General features: G+C 43.8%; 1 long non-coding RNA gene across 1 annotated transcript in view; it reads right to left on the bottom strand.

The window, feature by feature from the left end:
- Positions 1-4,245: 4,245 nt before the first annotated feature.
- LOC144771596 (uncharacterized) overlaps positions 4,246-26,405 on the bottom strand; it is a 288,041-nt gene continuing 265,881 nt past the window's right edge. The window contains exon 3 of the long non-coding RNA XR_013599381.1: positions 4,246-4,354. This is a non-coding gene — a long non-coding RNA (uncharacterized LOC144771596). The remainder of the gene's footprint in view (positions 4,355-26,405) is intronic.

Here is a 26,405-nt window from a genome sequence, read left to right as displayed (position 1 = left end):
GTGTATGTATGTGATATGTTGTGGTTGTATGTATTTGATAGCTGTGTAGTAGTTTAAAGCATAGCGTTAGGAGCACAGGAACAAGAAAGCAGCATGGATTTGAGGAGGGCAAGGGCATCATGGAGGGAGCAGGGGAGAAGCGCAAAGGCCTCAGCAGCAGAAACGGAAAGAGAAGCATAATATAGGGAGATAGCTGAAAAACACATATACTCATTGAGTGCTTAAACCTAAAAGAAAAAAGTAGCGCCTGAAAAAGTAGGCAGTGTAAGGACATAGTGCGCTCATGCACCAGGGGGGTGACAAACAGAAGAGTAAAGAAAGCCCATGCACTTTAGCTCATAAGAAGCAGGCAAATAAGAAGGACAATGTAGCTAACTGACTTAAAGGAAAGGGCTGGCTCTAAATCCACTATAAGCTAACAAGGCTGTGCCCTTCCTAGCTTCCCTTCCCTTTCAGTGTAATTGTATCTATAAACATATATGTACTCGTTTACAGAATTCAGTGCGATCCACAAACTGGTCCAGGTGATGGCAGGCTTTAACCAAGACTGTAAAACAAGACTGATATTTGTGTGTGCTGGCCATGCTAATGACCTCACTGGTAGGTTTATTTGGAGATTATTGTTATATGGTCCTGTAATTATTCTTGCTTTAATTGAGGTCTTGTGGGTTATTATTATAATCATTTTATCCCGCTCCCAAGGGCTATAGCAATTGATAAAATCCTGGAACCTGAATTATAGGCTGGCGGCAAGTTATGCGCTTGGGTGGGGAGGCGACATTACACAAGTTGATCACATGCATTACATACAGGGCTTTAAGTGAACTGAAAAAACTTGGTCGGTCTCTCAAAGGGGCGTGGTCGATGGAATTAAGGGCGTAGCTTAAACATACGGAAGCGAAAAATCTGTGCTTAGCATAGTGTGCTGCTTAAATGGTATTTTGCTCTATCTGTCATTGCATCAAGATATATGATACAACAAGTAACATTACACCTATAACAAGCCAGGACTTTTGGGTCTGTAAATGGTTGTCAGTTGTGTAAGAAGCAACTACTATGGCTTCGTTGAATAGAACATTGAAAATGCTTCGGTTTTGAAATGATGAGTCTGTGAAATAACTATGAGTCTCTTTGAAGTTACCTCAAAGGCAGTGAAGGGTGGTACTGCTACTGATTTAAGATTTATTTTTTCATCCGGATTGCGAGGGCAAAAATGGAGAGCCCGATAGAGACACGTCTCAGCACCTGCTTTTTAGAATTGCCGGTGCTGAGCACCAGCAGGATCCGGCCCACTTAAAGCCCTGATTATATATACAATTATATATTCTTGCCTCCTTCTAACAGTTACCAGAGGGGAGTGCCAGGATTTGCTACCATCAACTTCAGAATAATTTGTGCATGTGCAAACCCTACCATTGACATGTAGCTTTGGCTGGGCTTCATTTTGAGAGTTCTTTTTCTACAAAGCCACTTAAGTAAAGATGGTGTGAACATCAGCATGAAATTCCTGCAACCCCGTGTGTCTCCTTCATATATCAAGGCCTGTCTGGTCACCTGGAGATGAACAGCGGCGAGGAACGCTCCTATCACAGAATGTGAAACGACTAGAAATGGGGCAGGAGGGGCCTTCAGGATGTTGCATCCAGAACAACAGGAAGACAGTCAAAAGGGCCGAAAGTGGAGCCCTCCAAGAAAATAGAATATTGACCATTACAATAACTTGTTTTGATACAGTATGTAATGCCTCCGTTTTTGTTCTTTAATTTTAAAATATAATTCTTTTTATTGGTGTTTCATTATCAGGAAAAGGTACCACAACAAACATAACAATGTCAAGAACGAACAAGAAAAACGCAGATGTCAGTTCTGATAACGCCTATTCCGTCCTGGTTGTTTATGGCTACTGCTTGCATATGTTCAGTTTTTGTTTTTACAAATCACCCTAAATACTAGACCTCAGAATGATGAAGGGCTGAGTTGGCTTTTCATCCAGGAACGTGTGCTGTCTGCTCCGAGTGTTTACTAGTTCAGCAATTTTACCCATTTAACTGCGGAGAGGTGCAGAGTTGGTCTGTAATTGGGGAGTCTCTACAACGTGTACGCGACCCCACCCCCTCACAGAAATCTACATATCTGAAATGCATAATATGGGCCACCTATGTATACAGAATATTATTACCAGAGGGGGCGTAAACTGGGGGGATTGAGGTGACGTCATCAGTTAGCAAATGGCCTGAATGATGGACAACATTGCAGCTGCTCTGCCTTTAACGAGGAAATGCAGAGACCCCGCTCTGATGCCCAATGGGGACTCGCTGTCCATTACGACATAAGGCACAGTCTTGGTTCCACACTGATGTCACATAGCGCCAGTTGAGGTGCCCTGTTTACCATGACAGGCCGGCCTACAGGTATCGCCTTACTTTGGGTCACAGTGGATACTGTTCGCAGCCCTGGACATCCTGTGATTAGCCTGATGCATTCTGGGTCTTGTAGTCTTGTTTTTTTTTACCCACGCAACTAATTAGACTAACAAACCGGAAATCAGCGATTTGTAGGTGAAAAGGTGTGGACTGGCAACAGTGTCTGCAGTGATCTGGAGTGAGGCTGTCACCTTACATGCGCCACAGTTATATTGTCACTCGGGGCAGCCAAAAGTAGTGCCTGGGCTCACAAACAAGCTAAACAAATAAAGATGAAAGGAGGCAAACAAGATACAACATATTCATGGTTCCGCTGTTTGACAATGGTAGGGTAGTGCTCAAAAGCCAGCAAAGCTGCATGAAGCGCTGTGTGCATAGCATTCTCGATTTGACTGCAGGAAAAGCTAAGTTCGGTGAGTTTTGCAGTCCGTAAAATAAACACTGAGGATGGGAAATGCTGAAGGCAGAGCGTCTGGCTGTACAGGACACCTCTGTGGAAAGACGCTGTGGAGTCATAACAATGATAATAACAAGCGCGGTTCCGCAAAGACAGCTGCTTATTTATATTTGCATTGCGCGTTTGGTATGTTAGTGCTCAAAAGCCAGAAAAGCTGCACGAAGAGCTGGACCACGCATGTAACTGACAAAAATGAAAAATATAGTGCTTACCGAGTAATTCAAGGAGGCTGTGTCCCTCCGCAAGTAAAAGATCCTATCCTGGTGGGCGGGGCCAAAAGCGGACAGGGTGGCAACCCTCAATGTAATGATTGCCTCCGGTGTGTTTTGCATAATCCTTGACGCAAAATGACGCACACATATCAAAAATGCAGGTGGAGCAGCGACACGACTTTTGGAACCGTATTGATTCCAAGAAGCCCTCGCATGGCAAGGGCAACGCATGAGCACTTCTAACGCCAGGCGAGACCTAAAAATAATCAAGATAAGTCATCAAAAATTGTGATTTATCAAAATCTTGACACAGATAATGACATGGGCAATCCGGATACAGAAGATGACAGAGATTTGTTGGGGGATAGATACTCTTTTTCAGCCCTCCCCGGCTAGGAAGACTAAAGTGGTCTCACCCTCTCATGATAATAGCTAGAACTGTTTTAGACACAGAGGGTAGGCTCATGTTTGACCCCCATCAAACTTATACACCACCTCAATTCTACTGAATGCCCCAGGACAAACAAACTATGGCCAAATTAAAAATGGAATGCCCAAGGCCTTCGCTACCCTCTAATATCACTTCCATACCTACAATTGATCCTACTAGGCATACTTTTTTCTCCAAATTTGGTAAAGATCCTCCTAAAGGAGTGGACCTACCACGATAAGGTACTGGACATTATAGGTACACTGGCCCATATTTTTGATTTAAGTGAAGCAGCTAGGCTTGTCAACTCCACTGTTGATCTGGAAGATCTGTCAATGTGGATCCAAAGAGCTTTTTATTTGTTGGAAATGAAAACTGTGCCATTACTCACAAACGAAGGAAAGGTCTTTTGTTAAAATTAGACCAATGTTGTCAAACCTTGTTATAGAGGACCCCCTATTAAGGCGGAAGTTCTCTAATTTGGAGATTCCTTTATAAAATAACTCAGCTAATATGTTGGACTTCGTGGTTGGTGGATTGTGTAGGGTAATGGCGCTCCTGGGAAATGCGTAGTGAGTATATACTAGTGTACAATTATGATTGTTGTGCGCAGTGACTTCTTCAGGGCTAAGAAACAAACAAGTGTACAGAAGTTGGGAGTAAACAATTCAAACGTAAGCACAGGTGCACCACAAAATACAAGAGATAATGCAAGTTTAAGTCCAAATAATAACAATAGCAAGGCTCCTCAATTTTGATCTCTTTATTCCGTTGCGTGGTAGAGAAACAGTACAGCCGACGTGTTTCGTCCCAGTATGGGACTTCTTCAAGGCTGTTTAAATGTAAACATATATACATACATATGTAAAAAACATCCATCACAAGACAAAACATTATTACAAACATACATATAAAAGCACAAAAGATACACCTATTAACATTCCTATACAAATTGCTACAAAGTTTCTTTAAGTACTATTTGTACCCATTTATTATAATCCATCAGTAAGCGAGTTCAGGAGCTAGGCATTTCAGATGTAGAGGGCCACATAAATCTCATGATAACACATTCTGAAAGCCTTAAAATAAAAACATCTATATGTCATTTTATCCTGCCAGTTCCCCACTTCAGAAGGAGCTGGGGATAGATGTACATCCATTAAGATTGAGATCACAAGGAGAAAAAAAAGGGCATAGAAGGGTAAAGAAAGGTAGTTGAGGAAATCTATACTTTCAGAAACTATATATACTGGGAATGAAAAAAAGAAGAAGGGATGAGACAAACAAAAAGGGGGATTCATATGTAACCACTAGACAAGGGGTCAGAATATGACCTCAATCTCCCCAAAGAAGAAACACAAAGGAGAGAGCAAGAGCGGGTCCTATTCTGTAACAGCAGAGGTATAGATACCTAAATTCGATATGCTAGGCTAATCCTCATTGGCCCATTCTTTCATTAAGTTAAAACGGCCAGTCATAACGCTTGAAAAGTCCCAGTTACAATTGTGAGTACGCCCCACTTAAGTAAAGGCCATTTGTAGCTAACAACAGGAAGTTCCTGGTACCTTAAGTGTGCATCTTCTGAGTATAAGTCATATTTCCTTCATGAAGAATGATGACGTGGCATAGTAAAACTCTTTGGGGGCTAAGTGAGTGCCTCTTGCCAGCAACCAAGTCTTTGCTGGTGTAAACACAAACCCTAAACATAATAGAGGGAAGATGGGGATTTTGTTACAATCAGTGTATATGTCCTCCCCATGTAATACTATTATGGAGTGTACCCCAAGTTAAGGGTGCACATCTCAGGAGTGTAAAGTATGCAACCGCTGAGTGCTACCGGGTGTCCTAACACAGGCGCTTACCTCTGTTTAGTAGCAGGGCTGCCTCCGGCGTGTCCGCCAAAAAGTTTGGCCTTCTGACGTTCACGCCTAAATACAGGAGAGACCGCAGACATAGTCATAGGACTACACCTGCGTCGGCCATTTTGAAATGGAGTAAAGTTAATGTTTGAAAGTACCGCTGCCTCCAAAAAGCTAAGTGGATGGTGCAGTCCTGAACCCAAAGTGTATCAAGGATCATATGCCAACGTACTGGGGTATCTGCATGGCCACAAATATATTTTATGGGGCCATTCTGTATAACGTCCAATTTATAAATGATGAAACAGATGTATAATAGTATGGAGAAAACTGTCCGCCATCTTGGAGCAGTTAAACTCCACAATCTAAGTTAAATCCTATGTAGTATTGAGTGAATGAGTAATGAAAAGTTATGTTCAGGTCGAAACCTGTGCTAAACTATGGCAACATTAAAACCGAGTCGAGGGAATACATTCCAATTCTCGTGAAATTGTGTCCAAAACACTCTAGGACAAGACGTGCAAGCAAGAGTAATCATAGGACGTTATTATACACTCACCATTATTGTTGCGCACTCTACCTGTTTTGACACTGTGATTGAGACTGTGCTCCATGCCGGTTTCCCTTCCCCGATCCACCGCGGGCTCATTCCCATTTGTGTGGAGGGAAGAGGCAACTTCCAGGCGGTGGTTAGCGGTCTAGCTCCAGACCGGGCCCCACTACAAAAGGGGCATGCAAACTGTACCGCGCAGCGGACGCCCGCAGCGGACGCCCGCAGCGGACGCGTGCAGTGGACGTGCCAAAGGCGCGCCAAAGGGAAGCCCGTCCACTCCAGACCGCCGCCAGGAGCCAGGGACCCTGGTCGTTCCTTCACAGAGCACAACCCCCACATACTTTTATCCCACACTAGACAGGAACTGATGAGCCTCCATGATCCAGCGCTCCTATTGAAAAACTGTCTCAATAACGCTTCCTATCACCTCAATACTCACCATTAATCATAAAACACATATGTAGGCCCATACTACCAAAGAGACCATTTTTGAGCGATTGAATCAGGTGGTATGATTAACTAAACTATTTACATATTATTTACAAAATTATATACAACTGCAGTTTATCTATTTTTACCATGGTTTTATCATTTAACAATCAGACCACCAAGGCGATTGGATCAACTGATGGTAATTAGATCATGAATAAACAAGACCAGCTTGTCTTTTCAAAACTAATTTTATTAACTTTATTTTTCATAAAGAATACGAATTTACGTTTTAGAAATCGTTATTTTTAAAGCAATTAAGAAAGCAGCATTTTGATTAGGAAATGAATTAATAAACTGACACTTTCAAAGCAAGCTCAGAAAACATGAAATATTAGCAGAATAACAGTTTCCATTCCCTAGATCTATTTACCTGTCTATTTCTCACTTCACCTAGAAAGGAAAAATCATTTAAAGTCTGCTGTCCTTACGTGCGCCAAAAGTCGAACAGCATGTCACGTCATTCAAGAATCGGAAAGAAGAGAGTTGCAGCAAGCCTTTTTTTCCTGCTCATGGTGTCAGGTTTTATACCTTTCTTTCTAGCTAAACTTTCTACATTTTACATTCTTTCATGCAAAATCCGAGCTTTTTATTGTCTGTCCTGTGTCAGTCCATGATAAAATATGTTAGGTCATCTCCGATTCTTGACCAAGTCCAGGCTTCACATAAGCCCTATTGTCTTTCATTTCCACATCTTTCGACTTCCTCAAGAAAGTAACTTTTCCTCGAGTTTCAAACATTTACTTCCTAGCCTTGGCAGACACTTTAAGTTTCTGTCCTTGAGCCTTTTCTCCGTGAGCACGTTCAACACAGCCAAAGAACTGCTTTTTCAATTAATGATGATAGTGCAGTAAAAATCTTCACAACCACGCATGTGTACAGACATCGTTCTGGACAAGCTTTCGCGTCTGCAGCTCTGTCAGCCATGTTTTCTGAACCACCTTTAGGCCTTACTTTGGAAACTATTATTAAACAAACACAAGACATAAATTAATTAAAGAATTAAGACCCATTCTGTTACCCACCCCCTTTACTAATTTTACCTGTTAATTATATTACCTAGCAAAAGCACAAACAAGCAGCATTATATTTACTTTTCCTTTGGGAACTGCACAAACTCCTTGAGCTTTTGTCACAGAAAAGATATAACATAAGCACACAAAATAACCACATGCCATTGTTAACAGCCGCATTTAATACTGACAAAGACAATAGACAAAGTTAGTTTATTATTTTTCTCTTGCGTTTGCAACATAAAGCACATTAGTTTATCCCGCGTGTACTGATCAATGTATTCTTAAACTAAGCTAGTAATTTTCACCACAAGCTTATTAATTAAATTACGGTTATAGGAGATATGACTTCACAAGTTTGAACAAAATCTTGTTCTTCACCAACTCCCTCATCCAGTGATTTCTAAATCACCAAACAATACCCAAAATTTATCAATTTTCAACCCTTGAACATGTTTTGGACTTTCTCAATATTAGTATTTCTAAATTTTAGATTCATCTGTTTTTCTGCATTTTTCATATTGAGTTCTCCGAAACTCTTCTAATTCGATTTCTTTTTCTTTTTCTTTTCTTAGTTTGAAAATTCTTTTCTTTTCTATTACATGTTTTCGTCTCCTGTGTATCATGCAACTAATGTTTAACAAAAGTATCACTATAGCTATAACTATTAAAGGAAAAACTATTTTACCTATAATTGAATTACCAATTTCTTGAAACCAGTGTTTAATTGCTGCAAATCTTTTACTTAAACGTTCTGAAAAACTTTCATCTTCTAAAGGTTCAACTTCATTATGTAACTCAGTAATATTCTTTTTTTTTTTTTTTTTTTAGTTCAACACTGCTTTATTACATAATACAAGGCAGAGTACACAGCTTTTCGTGCCCACAACCCGGAGGCTGGCAGCGTGGTACGGTAATTATTACACAGCCTCGTAGCCGGCATCCCTGAGGCCCGGCGGCATAGTACATACATGAGCGATGGCATTAATGTAGTTGGCGTTGTAGGGCCCGTGAAGGATGAGCAGCAGCAGAAAAGTGTTATCTATTTTAACTTTCAGTGTCAGAACAGTGATAAAAAAAACCCAAAAAAACTTCCCAACTTGGTAGAAACTAAGAGGCATTTCGTTCTCCCTTGAAAAAAGAAATGATGACAAATCAGTAAGGCAGTCTAGGTAGGTAGTGCAGTGCAGCGCTCGGCAGTCGTAACTCCACGCTCCGAACAGTCCACTAGCAGGTCCGAAGGCAATGACATGTGCTGTGACGTGTATGCTCCGCGGTAAGGAGGTAGATGAGTTCGGGAATGTGCAAAGTATGGTGGAGGGGGTAATGGGCCAATTCAGAGGAGGGGGGAAAGGAGGGGGGATCCCCAATGGTGGGCATAGGGGGATTGGTACGAAAAGCTGACCAGTCCAGCCTAATCGCAGGAGGCAACGCACGTTCCATGCTGAACACCGTGATATGTGGATAGTGTAGCCAGAGTGTAGGCCTCCTCCAGGGCCGTACGATGTAGCATCAAAGAGGGGCAATGCCCTCCCCAGGCGTATCTCCCCCTACCGACCGCCGGAGCATGTAGTACACCAGAGGGCCCCATATGTCTCTAGGTTTGCAGGATGTAGGCAATAAATCAGCGAATGTGTTATATTGGTCTTGACAGTAGGTCAAGTCCGTCAGCCAGTCCTTAAATTTGGGTGCCCTGCCACGGCCCCACCGACAGGCCACACGCCGCTTGGCCAGAAGCAGTGCAGTATCAACAAATTTCCGGCTAGAGCTAGGAACCCGCTGAGTATATCCGAGAATCGTTACCAAGGGGTCCATAGGCACCGTAGTGCCCGTCGTGCCTGTAAGGGCATCCGTCACTTGTTGCCAATAAAGGGCCACCTGTGGGCATTCCCACGCCAGATGCAGAATATCCGCATGGCCGGCATGGCAGCGCACGCAGCGATCATCCTCCGCCAAACCAAATCTGAGTTTGCGCACAGGTGTATAGTACATCCGTTGCAGGTATTTATAATGTATAATTTTGAATCTGCTACTGGCAGATAAGCAGGAGGTGAGCGCACATCAGTACAGCCATTGGTCGTCAGTGAGGTCAGTGGCCAACTCAGCGGTCCATCGCGCCCGAGCACTGGAGTCCGGTATCGGCACAGCGCCCCTGAGCTGACGGTAAAGGCCAGATATCAAATGTGTCCCATCCCGGGAGCCTAATAGGAAGTGGAGCGGAGGCAAAACCTCAGGTTCATCAGGGAAGTTGGGGAGTATGACCCGCATCCCCGCACGCAGACGTACGTAATAAAAAAGTTCTAAAGGGGTGCGGCCTTGCGTCTGGAAAAAAAAAAGGTCCGCAGTTTTAAACTGACCATTAACAAACAAGTCTTGTAGTGTAGTTCCTATTATCCCAATAGGCTCTGCGCATTGGAATAGTACCTCCAATAGTATAGACCTAGACCAGACGTTAACTAGGTCTTCTACTGTCGATATTAGACTTAAAGTTTTGGGTTTGCCAGCTAGCTCAGAGTTCACTAGAAACTTTCTCGAATAGACAAGGAGGAGTTGAACCTCCCTGGATAGACAAGAAGGGATTTAGTTTCTGACAACCATAGAACATGACAACTTTGCTCTCCCCTAATCAAGAGTGTCTCTCTAGAGTCGTGTGAAAACAAAAGACAACTTATTTTACTCAGTCCGTACGTGCATTCTTAGTTTCACCAGATTGTAGAGAAAAGGAAGAGACGGGCGTGTTCAATTAAAGATGTTATTTATTGATCAGTCTCTTTTCTCGTACAAGAGAAATGGATCGATATTATTGCAATACTTATGGTTAAGTAAAGTGCATACAATAAAAGCAGAATTATAAAATAATACTGTAAAAACATTGATATGGTTTCTAAGCCATACGTTATTTAAAATGGATAAAATAGGTACATACATATAAACATTTGACTAATCGTACTCAACTGGTGCTTCTAACTACGCCTACCCCAGTGTACCTGACCTAAGCCTAATACGTGGGCGGGGATAGAAAGTAGCAGTTTAAGTTAAGTTTGTTTTGCCAAGTGACTGATTCAAGAATTCCCTGTAAGGGGTTATTCAGCTCCGTACCTGAGATCTAGGATGGTGGAGGGATAGTATCTCTCGTCTGAGGTCTCGATATTCCAAGCTGCCTGCGAGGGCTGCTCGGAAGCGCCGGAGCTGGATTTCTCGGCAGGAGAAAGCAGCGTCTCGTTCTCAGCGCGTCAGGAAGGCGGGGCAGCGCCGGGGGCTTCGCTCTCTGCTGGGCTTCGGCAAGTCTCGCTGCTCCGATCTCGTCACCACCGCGTGTGTTTGCTTAAGGCAATGTCGGTAATATTTATACCTGTAAGGTGCCGAGATTGACGTAAGGATGGACATAGATACGTCAATAAGGATGTCATACGAGCTGGTCGTTAGCACATTCTTTTACTAAAGTTCTTGGTGAAATCAAAACAATGGCCGCAGGGTTTTTCCCAGGTTGTCATAGGTTTGATTTGTTTTGAGGACTCCGTATGCCTTATCAGGGGCTGGAGGAATATTGCTTTGCCTAATTAGATGGCAAGCGTTATGACCTAATCAGATAACGCGCTCCTGTGCCGTGGTCTGGCGTAATCAGATAACGGTTTCTGCATCATGGGATGGCTGCTAGTTAACTCGTTAACCAGAATAGGGTCAGGAATAGGGGGATCGATACAGAACCTATAGGAATACATCACACTCACTCCACGCTAACTATGGCCATATTTACGAATCTAGGCATAGTAAAACATACTGTAGAGTATCGTGTATACCTTACCACCCCAAAATACATATAATGCATTTCGAAATTATGTAATGTACGGGAAAAATAAAATAGCCATATGTACTATATGCACTTAAGCAGTAGACTAATGCTAAATTAATCACGCATGTATACATTATTAGTAATCGAATATGAGAATTACACATGAAATGGCTCTTAATACAGAAGAAAAGTTCGAGACCACTTCATCACAGTTCAAGAGAAAAAAAAAATATTTATGAACATACCAGCATGCAGCTAATGTCTATGAAGTTTCTAAGAACAGAAATTAGTTCTCTAAGAATAGTTCTTACTTTAAGCAGAAGAAAAGTGTCCCGTAAAATGTAAAAAATTTTGGGGCTGCTAAAAAAATTGCTGTCCGTGGACTGGAGGAAAAGTTGATCTTGCTACTTTATTATTAAAGTTGAAGGCCAAATTCAAGGTGTCGGGAACGCCGTGTGCTAGCTTGTTCAAGAGTCATTATTTCTGCTCTGGTGAGAACATCATATCATGGAGGCTGCTGAAAAAGCTGTCAACAGCTTCCTGTGAGAGTTCCACTAACTCGGAAAAGGATGTAACCATGCATTCATGTGCATGATTGTCTCCATTGACGTTTTGAGTAGTATTGCTGACAGAAGGTTGTACCTGATCGATGCTGCTTTCATCTTGATCTTCACTACCCCTTAATCGTAGTGGTGAAGTTTCCACGAATGCCGTCATCAGGATTGGCAGCCGTTGAGGGCAGCACAATGCATGAGCCTTTACCGGACCCAACAGTGTTTCTGCATCCATTGGCGCATCCGATTGTAGCGTCAGACAGGTGTCCAACACGCATTCTTCTCCGCACAGAATGCACCTTAATACAGGTAAAACACATCTTTGCCATATCGGCCGAAATGAAAGAAACCAAGTCATGTTCAGGTCTCTAAGCCGGGTTAGTCCCAGGATTTTTGATATCCGGTCCCGGTATCCAATGGCTCGGATTGTTTCTTCCCTTGTCGCAGGTGTTTTGTCTGTGACATGGTTTGCCATAACGAAATATAAGGACTAAGAATAGGATTCCTGCAATTAGTCCCAAAATGAGGGGAACTCCTCCAAAAATCGAATGGACGAAGTCTGGAAAAATACCCAGTATGGCTTTGAATGGTGTTAAATGCCATCGAAAATACTGTCTTAAATACATTTGAGACTCCACTGGTATCAGAAATATTTAAAATTTCATTCAGGATTTCTGCGAAATGCATGGGGGAATTAGTTGATAACAATGAGTGAATCTCTGCAGTCGTCCTTGCGACTAGGAGATCATACGTTTCTTTTGATGACGTGAGCCTGGTCGGCATCTGAAGAAGCACTGTTTTCATTCTGCTTAAAGTATCAACTCGAATAGAAGTAATTTTCAAGTTAGGCCATGCCCTTGCCTCCCTGTCTGGAAAGGAGCTGGGGAACAATAAGCGTCCACAGCACATGACCTTCGCAGTCGTACTAACGAGATAAGGAACCCCGGGCAGTAGACTACAACATCTGCGATCCACAATTAGAATGTAACTCCCGTTATAGAGTCTTTTAAAGAATGGTTCTATCTCTGTTCCAGGTGCGCCTAGCTGGTGACATGAAAGGTTATTTGAGTTCCCTTCACAGGCTCCATGCAAACTAATTCCATTACACAGAAGTGTACCGCTTAGTGACATTGCACAATTATTGCCACTAAGAAACACTTTCTGTCCTTTATTACTGACACATGCATGTGAATAGGGCAAGTTCCATGTTGTCTTAATGTACCCTTTTCCCAATTTTTCGTACTTGCCAGCATGTATATATTTTTGGCAGTATTGAAATCTGAAAGTAGATATCGGAATATTAATTATCCCATGTATTATCCATTCAATGACAGGTCGTTCTGACATTGTCAATGGTAATCTCTCGAGTTTCTCAATGCTCAGGATTGTATAATCAGCACCCTTCTGTGCCATACTGATCTGTTTATCAGTAAGGTTAAAGATATTGAATAGTGACGTTGTGTTGATTAAACGCCAAGGCACATAGCCTGAACGCAGGTTTTGTAACGTCCAGCCAAGCTGTACAATAGAACGCAATTGAGACTGACCGTGTTGTAACAACAGTAAGTCTTGCGATATTATGTCGATTGCTGATGACACAATGCTGTCCAATGAAAATATTCTGGAGGACAGAGTCATTAACCCATTGTCCACTACAGAAAGCGATTTTTCCAAATTAATACGGTCAATTTCCCGTATACTTTCTGCTGTCTCAATTTGAGTTATCTTCCAGGCCTCGTTGTAAGCTGCATATATGGAGGCTGCTATGAAGCGTTTTTGACGCTGTTTGCGCGGTCCCATAATGAAATCACTCAAGTCAGCACCATCAGTAAGTAAAGTTAGGTGTTGCTTAATTTCTGTCAGTGTGGAAGTTTTTAGCCATTGAAGGCAGAGTTTGCCCACACTGTAGGTGGTGATTATCCCTGGGTGTTGTCTTTGGGAATATCTAGGGTCTGGCCTGGTCAATGTGAACCCCTGTGTTTTGTTCAGGAATCTGTCTTGACAGTTATTAGTATCTGTGGGCCAGATCAACCATTGTTTCCAATCAGGATTTGTTCTGTTTTGGTTTAATACATAGTTTACGTCTATCTCTTCATCTGCAGAGTTATTGCTGTTCATTGTTGGTTTTGGAATAGACGGTTTATTTAAGTCTTTGATTTTGGCTAATCCAAGACAGGTAGTTTGTTGAATACTTTCATTCAAGAATATAATTTGTTCTGGGATCATGCAGGCTCTAAACAATGATTCTATACCTTGTACTTGCCATTCTTTTGTACCCCAAACACTTTTTACTTCAACATTTTTGTCCCAATAATCAAAACCAAATGTATTCATTTGTTAAAAAAATGAGTCCGAATATATCAATTTCGTGTTTGTAAGCATGGTTTTTGTTCCTGTCTTATTTGACAATTTGAAATAAAATGTTTCAGCATTACTTGTGTTGAACCCTGAAAAGTATGAATATTTGTCATAAAAGGTTCTTGAGCTTCCTTTTGGAGGGGTTGCACAATGTTCCCATTGATTATAATTTAAAACATTTCTAGGTTGTGCTGATTTATGTAAAAAATGGTTACCATAGTGGTTGTAGCAGTACATACTATCATAATTAGATGAACCCTGCAAATAATCATGTTTGGTAAATTTAGCAGACATCACTAGATCAGACATCATGTTATTAATACTTTCAAAGTCCCAATCATCAGCAAATGAGTTTGGTTTTACAAAGTCACTCAACGAGATCTTGATTTGGTGTGGATATTTGAGGATCTCAACCGGACCATAAATTTCATAGTCAGTATTGTCCCATGCTACCCCACCCGGTATAGGATTGGCTGTGAAATTGACTGAAGAAAGTTCTCTTTTCTTGACGTGTGAAGACGTGTGTGGCTTGAGGATCAAGTTGATTTTCTGGCTTGCTGTGTCCATTTTAGCATATTTTCCCTCAATGACGCGTCCCAAACATAGTATCATGATGAGCCAAAGTATCAGGATAAATACACCAAAAGACACCCAAAATTCAATCCACGGAGAAATCAGATAGGTTTCTTTCAGCTGTTTCAAAAGTTCCTTAGCTTTATCTTTAAAAGTTTTTGTTGATGGCTGTGTCTTTGATTCACTTAGATCTTCAGAAGAATCATCAAAGTTGATGAAGTAGCCGGATGCCGTTCTGTCTATTGTTCCAATTGCTTCAGGATTACTGTTTCTTGCAGCTACGGCATATTCATTTGTTACTTCATTGTAGGTTGGTGTGTCTCTACTAAATGTTTTTATTTGGGTTTTCAGAGGTGTGAGTTCCATTGCATTGTTGCATAGTCCTTGTTGTTGTTCTGTAGGCGTTTCGAATGTGATTAGCCTTTTAGTTAGCACCTCTGTACTTGTAGCAAACCTTGGTGTTCTACTACTTATCGGGAGTCCACTTGGCCTACTGTTTGTTATCGGCCACATGATTGTGGTTTTACCAGGTTGATGGATACAACTCGGTTCTCCTTTTTACCAGCAAGTGGCGGTAATACAACTGATCTTGTCCCGTTGATGGACAAGACAGGAACTGCTTTTCTGTAAGAAGGCCCAAATTCCTTCTTTACCGCGATCTTTTCTCTGACTAGATCCCTGATTTTTGGAATCCAGACAGGTCTTGCTGGGACAGGTGGTGGTTCTTCAGTGGTTGTTGGCTGCTGTTTCAACTTTATGTTGCTCAGGTCTTTTCTTGTTTCGTTTAAGTCCTGTAAAATAGCCAAACGATCTTTGATATCAAAGCTTTTTTCTTTCACCACTGAAGTCTGACTGTCAAGATCTAAGACTAGCATCCTAGTCCCAAACAGTAATTCGTACGGACTGAATCCCCTCAGAGAATTTCTTGGCAAGTTGTTTAGACTACGTTGGACACTTATTAGATGTTTGACCCACCCAGCTCCCGAACCTAATACCTTTGCTGTTATAGATTGCTTTATGCCTTGGTTTTTTCTTTACACCATCCCGTATCCCTCAGGAAGGAAGTGAGAAGAATCCCGCTTCGCTATGCTCATTTGGCCGTGCTTTCCCACAAGCTTGAGGGCTAAAGTGAAAACATTGGTCAAACGTAGCATGCTCCTAGCGTATATGCCATTTAGACTCGCAAATCTTTGTATAACAGTCCCGATGTCAGCCGAGTGCTAGGGTCTACATTTATAAGTGGAAACTAGTCTTTATTTGTTAATGGGACGCATTATTTACACTTGTTTCACTGATTATTGTTTAACCCTTATTGAGTGAAACGCCATGGTATTACCCCGTTCCTCTCGCCGCTGCGATCTCTGTTGCAGCCCGGGCATTTTTTTACAAAAATGTGATGATGCAGGCTCATGCCTGGCCACCAGTACACTGATTGTAGTTCTTCCAGAGAATCTTTTAGTTTGAGGTGTCTGAGACCCTCGCCCATATGTGCGTCTGCTATTAACAAAGTTCTCCTGTCCTTGCTTGGAATTACTCTATCCCCCACTCCAGGGATTCGAGCAAAAGGAACGGAGTTCGCATCGATTATGTATGTATATTTGAGTGGATAACTGATCGGTAACGCTGAGCAGTCGCCTTTTGATGACGTTTTCACCGCCAGCATTGTTTCACCGTCAATGTATTTTACTGCGCGCTTTTTTCTAGCTACAGAAGCCGATTCAGTTGCTACCGCTGTGGCTTTCTCAGCCAATGAATTCCCTGCAACGTGAACGCCATCACGCTGATGACTCAGTGAGTGTATCACGTGAGTCTTTGGTAGTTCTTTTTTTAACAGAACTATTTGTTCCCAAAGCAGTTTTTGCTTTATTGTTGTACCTTTGTCATCTTTGTAACCGTTTTGAATCCATTTCTGTAAATCGCTGTTATATGATTTGACGCAGTAATACGAATCGGACACTATGAGTGTCGGGAATTCGCGATCTGCATTATCTAGCGCCATTTTCAATGCTATTATTTCAGTCTGTTGTTCTGAATTAGTTTCTACTGAGTGTGTTTTTGTTAATAGAGGTCTTAGTATACCTCCGCGCCACACTTCTTTTGTAATCTCACATGTGGGGTTGTATGCTTGTTCTCCCCAAACGGATGGTTGAGCATGTCCATCTGTATAGCTTACACAAGCGTACTGTCGTAATGGCAGAATGTCGATTGGCAGAGGGAATATTCTTTCATATTCTAGATATTTTAGTTCCTCTAGTTCTGGATCAAAGTAGTATTTTACTTTGTCCATTGTAATGGAATTCACCCATTGTATCCATTCCGGATTCAATGCTGTTGTTGGTAAATTACACGGGGTTGTTAATGCCTCAAAGGCTGATTCCGCTGTTCTGACTGTGATGTGTCTACCGTCAGCTTTATCTTTTTCTCTAGCTATTGCGGTCTGAACTGCATGAACAATGTTTTCTTTAATGCTGAATTTCTTTTCAGCTTCTGTGTACAAGTGCGATTTGAATGCAATTGGTACCTTTTATCCCTCGTTAGAGGTCAGGTATGTGAATCCGCATCTTCCTGGGATGACTCGAATCACAAGGTTGCGTGTGTTATCACGTGTTTCTAATTTTGTTTTAATTAACATATCTGTTTGTAAGGATCTCAGAATTTCTGTGTGTATTTGAGTCCAATTGGTTTTTTTAAAATCTGGTTTTATTAGATCATAAAGGGGTTTGACCCTTTCTGCGTAATTTGCAATGTATGTTCTTCCGAAATTTAGGAAACCTAGAATTGACTGTAGGTTTTTTAGTGTTCTAGGTGCTTGGAGTACGGCACATTTCTCTAGGAAATTGTCAGCCAGGCTTTTGCCTTCACTTGATAATTCATATCCTACGAACAGGACTGTTAGATGGGCAATTCTAGATTTTTTAAAGTTGAATTTGTAACCCTCTGCCGCGAACCCAAGTATTATGGTGTTCACTCTCTTCAAGTGAGTATCCAAGTCATCATCTGTTAGGTATATGTCATCGACATAAGATAATGCTTCGTCATCATATGTTTGTAGTAACTCTGTTACCCTCGCTGAGAATACTCCTGGGCTGTTCTTGTACCCCTGGGGTAACCAACAGAATTCTTTTTGAGCGCCATTTATTGAGAACGCTGATAAGTATCTGCTCTCTGGTGCTATATTTTGACAAAAAAATCCATTAGAGATGTCTAATGTTGTTTTATATTTTTTGCGCACTATGTTATTCATTAGTGCAGCACTATGCGAGTTTTGTACTGCAAATGTTTTGCAACATGAGTTAAGGTGTCTGTAATCCAAAACTAGACGATATGAATTGTCTGGTTTGGAGACAGGAAACAAAGGGTTGTTCATTTGTGAGGTGCAAGTTTCAATCACCCCCTGGTATTCTAGTTGATCTAGAATTCCTTTTACCTGTTTTTTAGCTTCTTGCTTGATTGGATACTGCCTTTGTGCAGTAGGTTGTGATTTTAACTGGATTTTGTGAGGAGGAGAGTCCTCATCCCATCCTACATGATTTTTATATAAAGCAGGAGCTTGAGCTACTGCCCACTTTCTTGCAAGTGTATATTTTTTATGAATTGGAATATGATTTGAGAAGGCAGGCATAATTATTTCTTCGCCGTGTGGGCACTCCCTGACAAACTCTGGTGGCCAGTCTTTTTCAGCTAGAAGGATGTCATAGCCCTTGGAGAGATTATCCCAAAAAAGGCCCCTTATTTTTCTTGTCTTATCCCCTTCTATACGTAAAGTTATTTCATATATTTTGTGAGGTTTGCTAACTCTGGTGTCTGCAGTTTCCACCTGAATGTATTCATTTGTGTCCACTGTCTCCAGATGATTCATAAGGACTTTGCGTGCTATGCTCACTTCTGCTGCGCTGTCTAGCATTGTCTGAGCCCACTCTCCGTTTTTCAGCTGTGTCCTCAGTATTCTCGGCATTGTTGAATACTTTAATACTGGCTACCTTCTTTTTTGGAAACTGTAATTTTTTATTTGGATGAGCAGGTTCCTTGTCTTTGGACTTGACGTGCCCTTCCCTGGGTTCCGATCGTCCTCTTCTTTCCGATTTCTGCGAGGAAGTCTGAAAAGATTGAGAGGGACGTGTATCAAAATCTTGATATCTATCCGGTTTCTTTATGTTATCCCTATTTCTAAGGTTGTATTTTTTCACAGAGGGCTCCCTTTGGGGAGACTTGGGTCCTTGGTCCGGAGATCTTTCTCTCCGCCGAGGAGACCTTCCTCTGGACTGGAATCTCTTTTCTTTTTGGATTGGATTGTTTGTTTCCATCCCAGTTCTTCTTTTGACTGTTTAGATTATTTTTAATAAATATTTTTTCAGGACTTTCAATTAGTTGGGGCTTCACTGGTATTCCACCCAAACTATCTCCACCTAGTTCTTCATAGGATTTTTCTATAATTCTGGCAATTTCAGCTGGTTGGTCTGCTATATCTGTCTCTTTTAACCTCTGGCGGATCGCCACATTCGCTGCTTCTCCTTTTATGTTGGCTAGTAATATTGCCGAGACCTGCTTGAAGTCTTTTAGTAATTTCATACCGAGAGTTAAAGCGGGTTCTGGACCGTATTCGTCTTGAATTTGTTTTAGCACATCTGGTATTACCGACATGGATGGTACACCATGTGTTTTTGTGTAAATGGAAGCAAAGACTGTACCCCAAGTGTCACAGTCCTCCACGTGTGGTGCGATTCCCATTGGAAGACAGATAGTCAGAATCCTGTGTTTATCCACAGGGGTGGTGTCTGGAAACACCGCCTCTATTTGGGTGATTTTTTGTGCTAACCAGAATGGTATTTGTTCCCGTTTAGCTGGTACTTTACCTAGGCAGGACTGTATGTTCTGTGGTGTAATTTTATTTGTGTTCCCCTGATGTGGGGTCAGCTGTGGAATTTTAACTACAGGTTGGATGGTTGAAGTCCGCATTACATATTGGACTAGTTGTCTATATATTTTAATTAATTGTTTTAGTTGTACTAAAACATCTGCTGCAGACATCCTTTCGATGTCTGGATGTGGTGTGTATCCGGCTAGGACCGGCCACGTTGCTCCTGGTCTACCTAGTGGGCCGAGCCTGGTGATGTGATTATTATGTTTTAGGGCGCCATTAAACAAGAGCAGGTGCTCTTGGAATTTGAGTGGTACTTCCACTTCCTCGAAAGGAGTGTAGGTATCCGGTGGTTCCTCTATTTTATAATAGTGGAACTCCTTTGTTACAGCATTTGCTGCTGGAAAGTGTATCCATGAATAGAATACCTCTGTCTGCCGATATTTGTGTGCCTCAATTACGAATATGACTGTACCACCTCTTGGTGTCAGTCCATTGTCTATAAGTTTTAACGTTATAGATCTTCTTATGTTGACCGGGATGAGTTTTATATCCGGGTCTGCTCCTTGCATAGTATTATCAGCTTCTATTATTTCAGCTGCTACTCTAGCTCTCTCTCTTTCATCATCACTTTCTGGCATTTTACTGTCAGGAAGGTTATTCTGTTTGTTTGCAGATCAGGTTCCTTATGGAAACAAAGATTTAGATGCACAATATTTTGGAACAGTGTATCCTTCAACGTTGATTGAACCAAGAACCATACATAGGAGTTCCCTCCTGCGAGGTATGGCGGATTTTACCTCTCACCCACTCCAGACGTCTTTGGAGTATTATGGGAAAAAGGGGTCTGAGTGAAAAAGCACGACTGAGTTACTCTAAAGTCTTGCGTTAGTTTTATCGCCTATCCAAACACGTTGGGCGCCATGTAGTGTAGTTCCTATTATCCCAATAGGCTCTGCGCATTGGAATAATACCTCCAATAGTATAGACCTAGACCAGACGTTAACTAGGTCTTCTACTGTCGATATTAGACTTAAAGTTTTGGGTTTGCCAGCTAGCTCAGAGTTCACTAGAAACTTTCTCGAATAGACAAGGAGGAGTTGAACCTCCCTGGATAGACAAGAAGGGATTTAGTTTCTGACAACCATAGAACATGACAACTTTGCTCTCCCCTAATCAAGAGTGTATCTCTAGAGTCGTGTGAAAACAAAAGACAACTTATTTTACTCAGTCAGTACGTGCATTCTTAGTTTCACCAGATTGTAGAGAAAAGGAAGAGACGGGCGTGTTCAATAAAAGATGTTATTTATTGATCAGTCTCTTTTCTCGTACAAGAGAAATGGATCGATATTATTGCAATACTTATGGTTAAGTAAAGTGCATACAATAAAAGCAGAATTATAAAATAATACTGTAAAAACATTGATATGGTTTCTAAGCCATACGTTATTTAAAATGGATAAAATAGGTACATACATATAAACATTTGACTAATCGTACTCAACTGTTGCTTCTAACTACACCTACCCCAGTGTACCTGACCTAAGCCTAATACGTGGGCGGGGATAGAAAGTAGCAGTTTAAGTTAAGTTTGTTTTGCCAAGTGACTGATTCAAGAATTCTCTGTAAGGGGTTATTCAGCTCCGTACCTGAGATCTAGGATGGTTGAGGGATAGTATCTCTCGTCTGAGGTCTCGATATTCCAAGCTGCCTGCGAGGGCTGCTCGGAAGCGCCGGAGCTGGATTTCTCGGCAGGAGAAAGCAGCGTCTCGTTCTCAGCGCGTCAGGAAGGCGGGGCAGCGCCGGGGGCTTCGCTCTCTGCTGGGCTTCGGCAAGTCTCGCTGCTCTGATCTCGTCACCACCGCGTGTGTTTGCTTAAGGCAATGTCGGTAATATTTATACCTGTAAGGTGCCGAGATTGACGTAAGGATGGACATAGATACGTCAATAAGGATATCATACGAGCTGGTCGTTAGCACATTCTTTTACTGAAGTTCTCGGTGAAATCAAAACAATGGCCGCAGGGTTTTTCCCAGGTTGTCATAGGTTTGATTTGTTTTGAGGACTCCGTATGCCTTATCAGGGGCTGGAGGAATATTGCTTTGCCTAATTAGATGGCAAGCGTTTTGACCTAATCAGATAACGCGCTCCTGTGCCGTGGTCTGGCGTAATCAGATAACGGTTTCTGCATCATGGGATGGCTGCTAGTTAACTCGTTAACCAGAATAGGGTCAGGAATAGGGGGATCGATACAGAACCTATAGGAATACATCACAGTCTCCCCAGCAGGAAACACGTAGTTTAGCGCATAGGGTGCGGAATCCTTGTTCCTGCAATAAGGTGAGCTCTGAATGATAGGTAAGTGGCAGCTTCGGCGAGTAAGGGAGTTGGCACAACAGGGTCTTGGCCATACGACGCCATGCATCCATCGTGCATGAGACGGATGTGTTCGGTGTGGTTATGGATGATTCCGGGCAGTGGAGCAAACCCGAGAGTGGGATGGGGTGCACTATCCAGTCCTCGACCGCAATATGTGGCATGTAAGGTGTAGGAGCCATCCAGTGGTGGGCAAAGTGTGCCTGAGCGCACTGGTAGTACTGCTCGAAGTCCGGCACATCGAATCCTCCTTTGTCGTAGGATAAGGTAAGCGTGGACCATTGAAGCCGCGGGTTCTTGCCTCCCCAAAACAGCCTGCGTAGCTCGGTCTTTAGCGTCTTAAAGAAGAAAGCGCCGGGGAAATAGGGAATATTGATAAAAAGATAAAGGAACCGGGGTAGGATAACCATTTTAATTAGAGATGCCCTACCGGCCATGGAAAGCGGTAGGGTGAGCCAGCGATCCACAGAAGCAGTCAGTTTTGTGATAGTCACTCCATAATTGGCCCGTAATGTCTCCTCCCTATCCCGGGAAATACGTATCCCCAGGTAGCGAAGGTCAGTGCGGCACCACTCCAATGGGTAGTCCAGGGGAAAGTCACCCACCGCTTCCGTCAACGGGAAAATTTGGGATTTGGACCAGTTGATGTGCACTCCTGACATTCCGCCAAACATGATGAACTCTCTAAGTAAGGGATTAAGATTTAACTCAGGGTGCTTAACATATAAGGTGATGTCATCTGCGTACAGGGACACATCAATTTGTCGCTGCAAGCATTGGACCGCTCCATCCCGATGGAGCTGACGCAGGCGGCAAGCCAACGGCTCAACGGCAATAGCAAACAATAAGGGCGAGAGTGGACATCCCTGACGCGTGCCTCTGGTAATGTCGATAGGTTGTGACAGATGGCCATTGATCAGTATTCTCGCCGTCGTCCGAGTATAAAGCAGGCGAACCCAGGATATAAACAGGGGCGGGAACCCCATGTTAGCCAAGACAGAAAATAGATAGGGCCATTTGACTGAGTCAAAGGCTTTAGTCGCATCAAGAAATACTGCTGCGACAGGTGTTTCAGGATGCACTGTGCGCAGGAGAGAGAACAGGGTGCGGAGGTTGTGCGACGTAGATCGGCCAGCCACGAATCCGGATTGATCTGGCAGCACAATCCTGGTCATTAACAGCGATAGCCGTGTAGCCAGAACTTTAGCGAGTATCTTTACATCGCAGTTTAAGAGGGAAAGTGGGCGATATGAATTACAGGAGCCGGGATCTTTGTCAGGTTTCAATAGGGAGGTGATGACAACTTCACGCATAGAGCAGGGCAGAGCGCCTTCGTCAAGGGATTCCGAATAGACCTCGTGTAAGACAGGAGCCATGATATCAATATATGCTTTATAAAATTCGGCAGGAATGCCGTCTAGACCGGGGGCCTTACCATTCTGAAGTGACATAATAGCGTCGCGGATCTCATCTAGTTCAAAAGGCGCAGCTAAAAAAGCCCTGTCCACATCGCTAAGCCAAAACAATGCTACATCCTTCAAGTATTCAGCATAAGACGTTGCAGACCCCGTGGTGGTAGTGTACAGTGAAAGATAGTGTGTCGTGAAAGAGTTAAGGATGTCATCCGAGTTTCTGACAGTAGTGCCCTGTGCATCTGTAAGTTCGAATATGATATTGCGATCATGTGGTGGCTGAGTGAGTGCAGCTAGCGCCCTCCCAGGTCTATCTCCCTCACAATATTTCCGGGCCTGCCAGTGTCTGCCACGGAACCTAGTCTCCCGAGCAGCCTCCTCCTCAAATTTTGACAGTGTTTCCCGAAAGGTAGCATGCAGTGCAGGGTTAGGGTCATCCACTATGCGGCGTTCCAGAGCACCCAACTCTTTTTCCAGTGTGCCAATAGTACGAAGGATATCACGTAAGACCCCACAGCTCTTGGATATACAATAGCCCCTGATGGTCACCTTGAATGCCTCCCAAATGTGTTCAACAGAGTCAACTGATCCCTTATTTCTGGGGAAAAAAGCAGCTATTTCTTCCCCCAATTCAGTACGAAACAGGGTGTCCAGCAAGATTTCTGGGCGAAGTCTCCAATGTGGGCGCAGGTATTCCCACCCAGGAATGCCAAGGTGTAGTACAACGGGGCTGTGATCAGAGTGCGTTCTAGGTAAATGAGACGCTCCCACCAACTCTGCGGCAATCCCTCTGGTAATTAAGAAATAGTCCAAGCGTGCCCATGTTCCCGTGTGTGAAGTGAAGTGAGTACCCTCCCTCCTCAGCGGGTGCAGGTGCCTCCAAGCATCCAGAAGTCCCCCTTCCGTTAGCGCTCCCTCCAGTGCCTCACGGGCCCGGGGTTTATAGGAGCACACCCCATCAGCTCTATCCAATCGAGGTACCAGTGCCAGATTGAAATCGCCTCCCCAGATGACATGTCGGGAGCCCACAGCCAATATCTTGCCCCATAGGGTGGAGAAAAATGTAGGTGTATCCACATTAGGCGCATAAACCACAACAAATGTATAAGTGTCCCGGCCCAGTCTGCCCCACAATAGTGCGTAACGTCCCTCCCTATCAGCAAGGTCCCCATATCTGTGAAATGGTACAGTCCGGGCCACAAGAATAGCCACCCCCCTCGCATATGTGGAATAAGAAGAAAATATGCGGTCGGAGCCCACCTACTTGCAAAGGTAACCCTTTCTCGTGGAGGCAAATGGGTTTCTTGTAGCATAACCACCTGAGCCCGGTGTCTATCAAGATAGGCAATAACATTGCGGCATTTTCTAGCATCGTTCAACCCTCGAACATTCCAGGATAAACAAGTCAAATGTACAGTAGCATTTTGCGCAGTCATAGGTCGGTCCACAGCAGAAACAGTAATATCAGCCAATATAATGAGCTCAGGTCCGTAGCTCCCCACCACCAAGGCCACGCACCCCATCGCAGAATCTGCCTACCCATTCCAAAGAAGTATAGCCTCAACGTGTAACAGCCCATCCCCCCTCCCACCCCAGCATCCCAATCATGCCAGTAGCCATTGAACCCCACCCTACATTCCCCCCTCCGCCCCTCCCCTCCCAACCCACGTAATAACAAAACAGTCAATAACAGCTTTAAGGGGAGCACCCTGTGGGGGTAAGACATAGAGTACGCACAGCCACTCCCCGGCCCAGAGCTCCAGTCTGAACCACCCTCGGCGGAGCCTAGGGCCGAAAGAGTGGGCCCTGGTTTACGTTACCACAGGTGTGTCGACGCCATGCAAGATCGATGTTCATGTTCAGTGCAGGTACCAAGGGCCATACGACGATCAATGTTCAATCAGAACTGGAGAGGCAGCCAGCGCAATCCATGGAGGCAAGTGTCATTCGTCGGGCTCCGGCGGCAAGTCTTCACGTTCCAAATTTGCTGCATCATCCTGCCCCTCCTGCCGCGCCCTCCGGAGCGATTTGGGGAAGTCTTCCACCTTCTGCGGGTTTGCGAAGAACCGTTGCTGTCCCTGATGAGTGATTCGCAGCTTCGCTGGGTATAAAAGATCATAGTCCACTTGGGCTTCCCGAAGTTTCTTCTTCACGAGTAGGAATTTGCGGCGCTCCTCCTGCACCATCGGTGTGAAATCCGGATATATGGAAAAGGTGAGGCCATTGTATTGCAAGTTACGTTGGGTACGGCCCGCCCTCAGTGCCGTATCGCGATCACGATAATTCAACAGCCTGGCAATATTAGGCCGAGGTGGCAATCCGGGTTTGGGCATTGGTGCAAGTGACCGGTGCGCTCGCTCGACAATAAATTGGGGAGAAAAAGCATCATCTCCAATCGACCCCTTAAGCAGTCTCTCAATATATAGCTCCATCCTGCCCGTGTCTGTAGATTCCGGCACATTTGTGACGCGTATATTGTTGCGGTGACTGCGGGCCTCCAAATCCTCATTTTTCGCCGCTATGATTCGGAGCAAGTTATCCATCCGAGCTAACTGCGTCGTATGAGTTGCAGTAGTATCTTCGGTGGTAGAGACTCGGTGTTCCGCAGCCGTCAGTCTCTCCTCATGTCGATCCACCTTGTGGACCAGGGCGTCCAGCCGGGCAGTAACTCCGTCAACCTTCTCAACCACCGTCGCAAATCCCTGCCTCATTTCCTGGAACAGGGCAGGAAGATCTAGGTCCGCTGTTGGGGGTGCAGTGGCCGCAGGCGGCGTCCCGCTGGGCCCAGGGCCCTCAGGCACCGACTTCGCACCTTTTTTGGTGCCATCAAATTTCAGCTTCGCCTGGCGGCCATCGAGGCGTCCCATGGCCTCGGTAGGGAGCAGGCCGCAAACACCACGCGCCCGGCAAGCGCTATGCGCGTGTGGAGGCTACAAGCGAGTCACCAGGCAGCGTGGGATCCCAGGCAGGCCCGGCGGCCCTCAGTGCGGCAGTCGCTGGCAAGGACAGTACGGTGTAGCAAGTAGGAGGGTATAAGCCTGAGGG

The sequence above is a fragment of the Lissotriton helveticus genome, chromosome 1_1, assembly GCF_964261635.1.
Source record: "Lissotriton helveticus chromosome 1_1, aLisHel1.1, whole genome shotgun sequence".
Taxonomy (NCBI): domain Eukaryota; kingdom Metazoa; phylum Chordata; class Amphibia; order Caudata; family Salamandridae; genus Lissotriton; species Lissotriton helveticus.
This window is presented reverse-complemented; position numbering and strand designations above follow the sequence as displayed.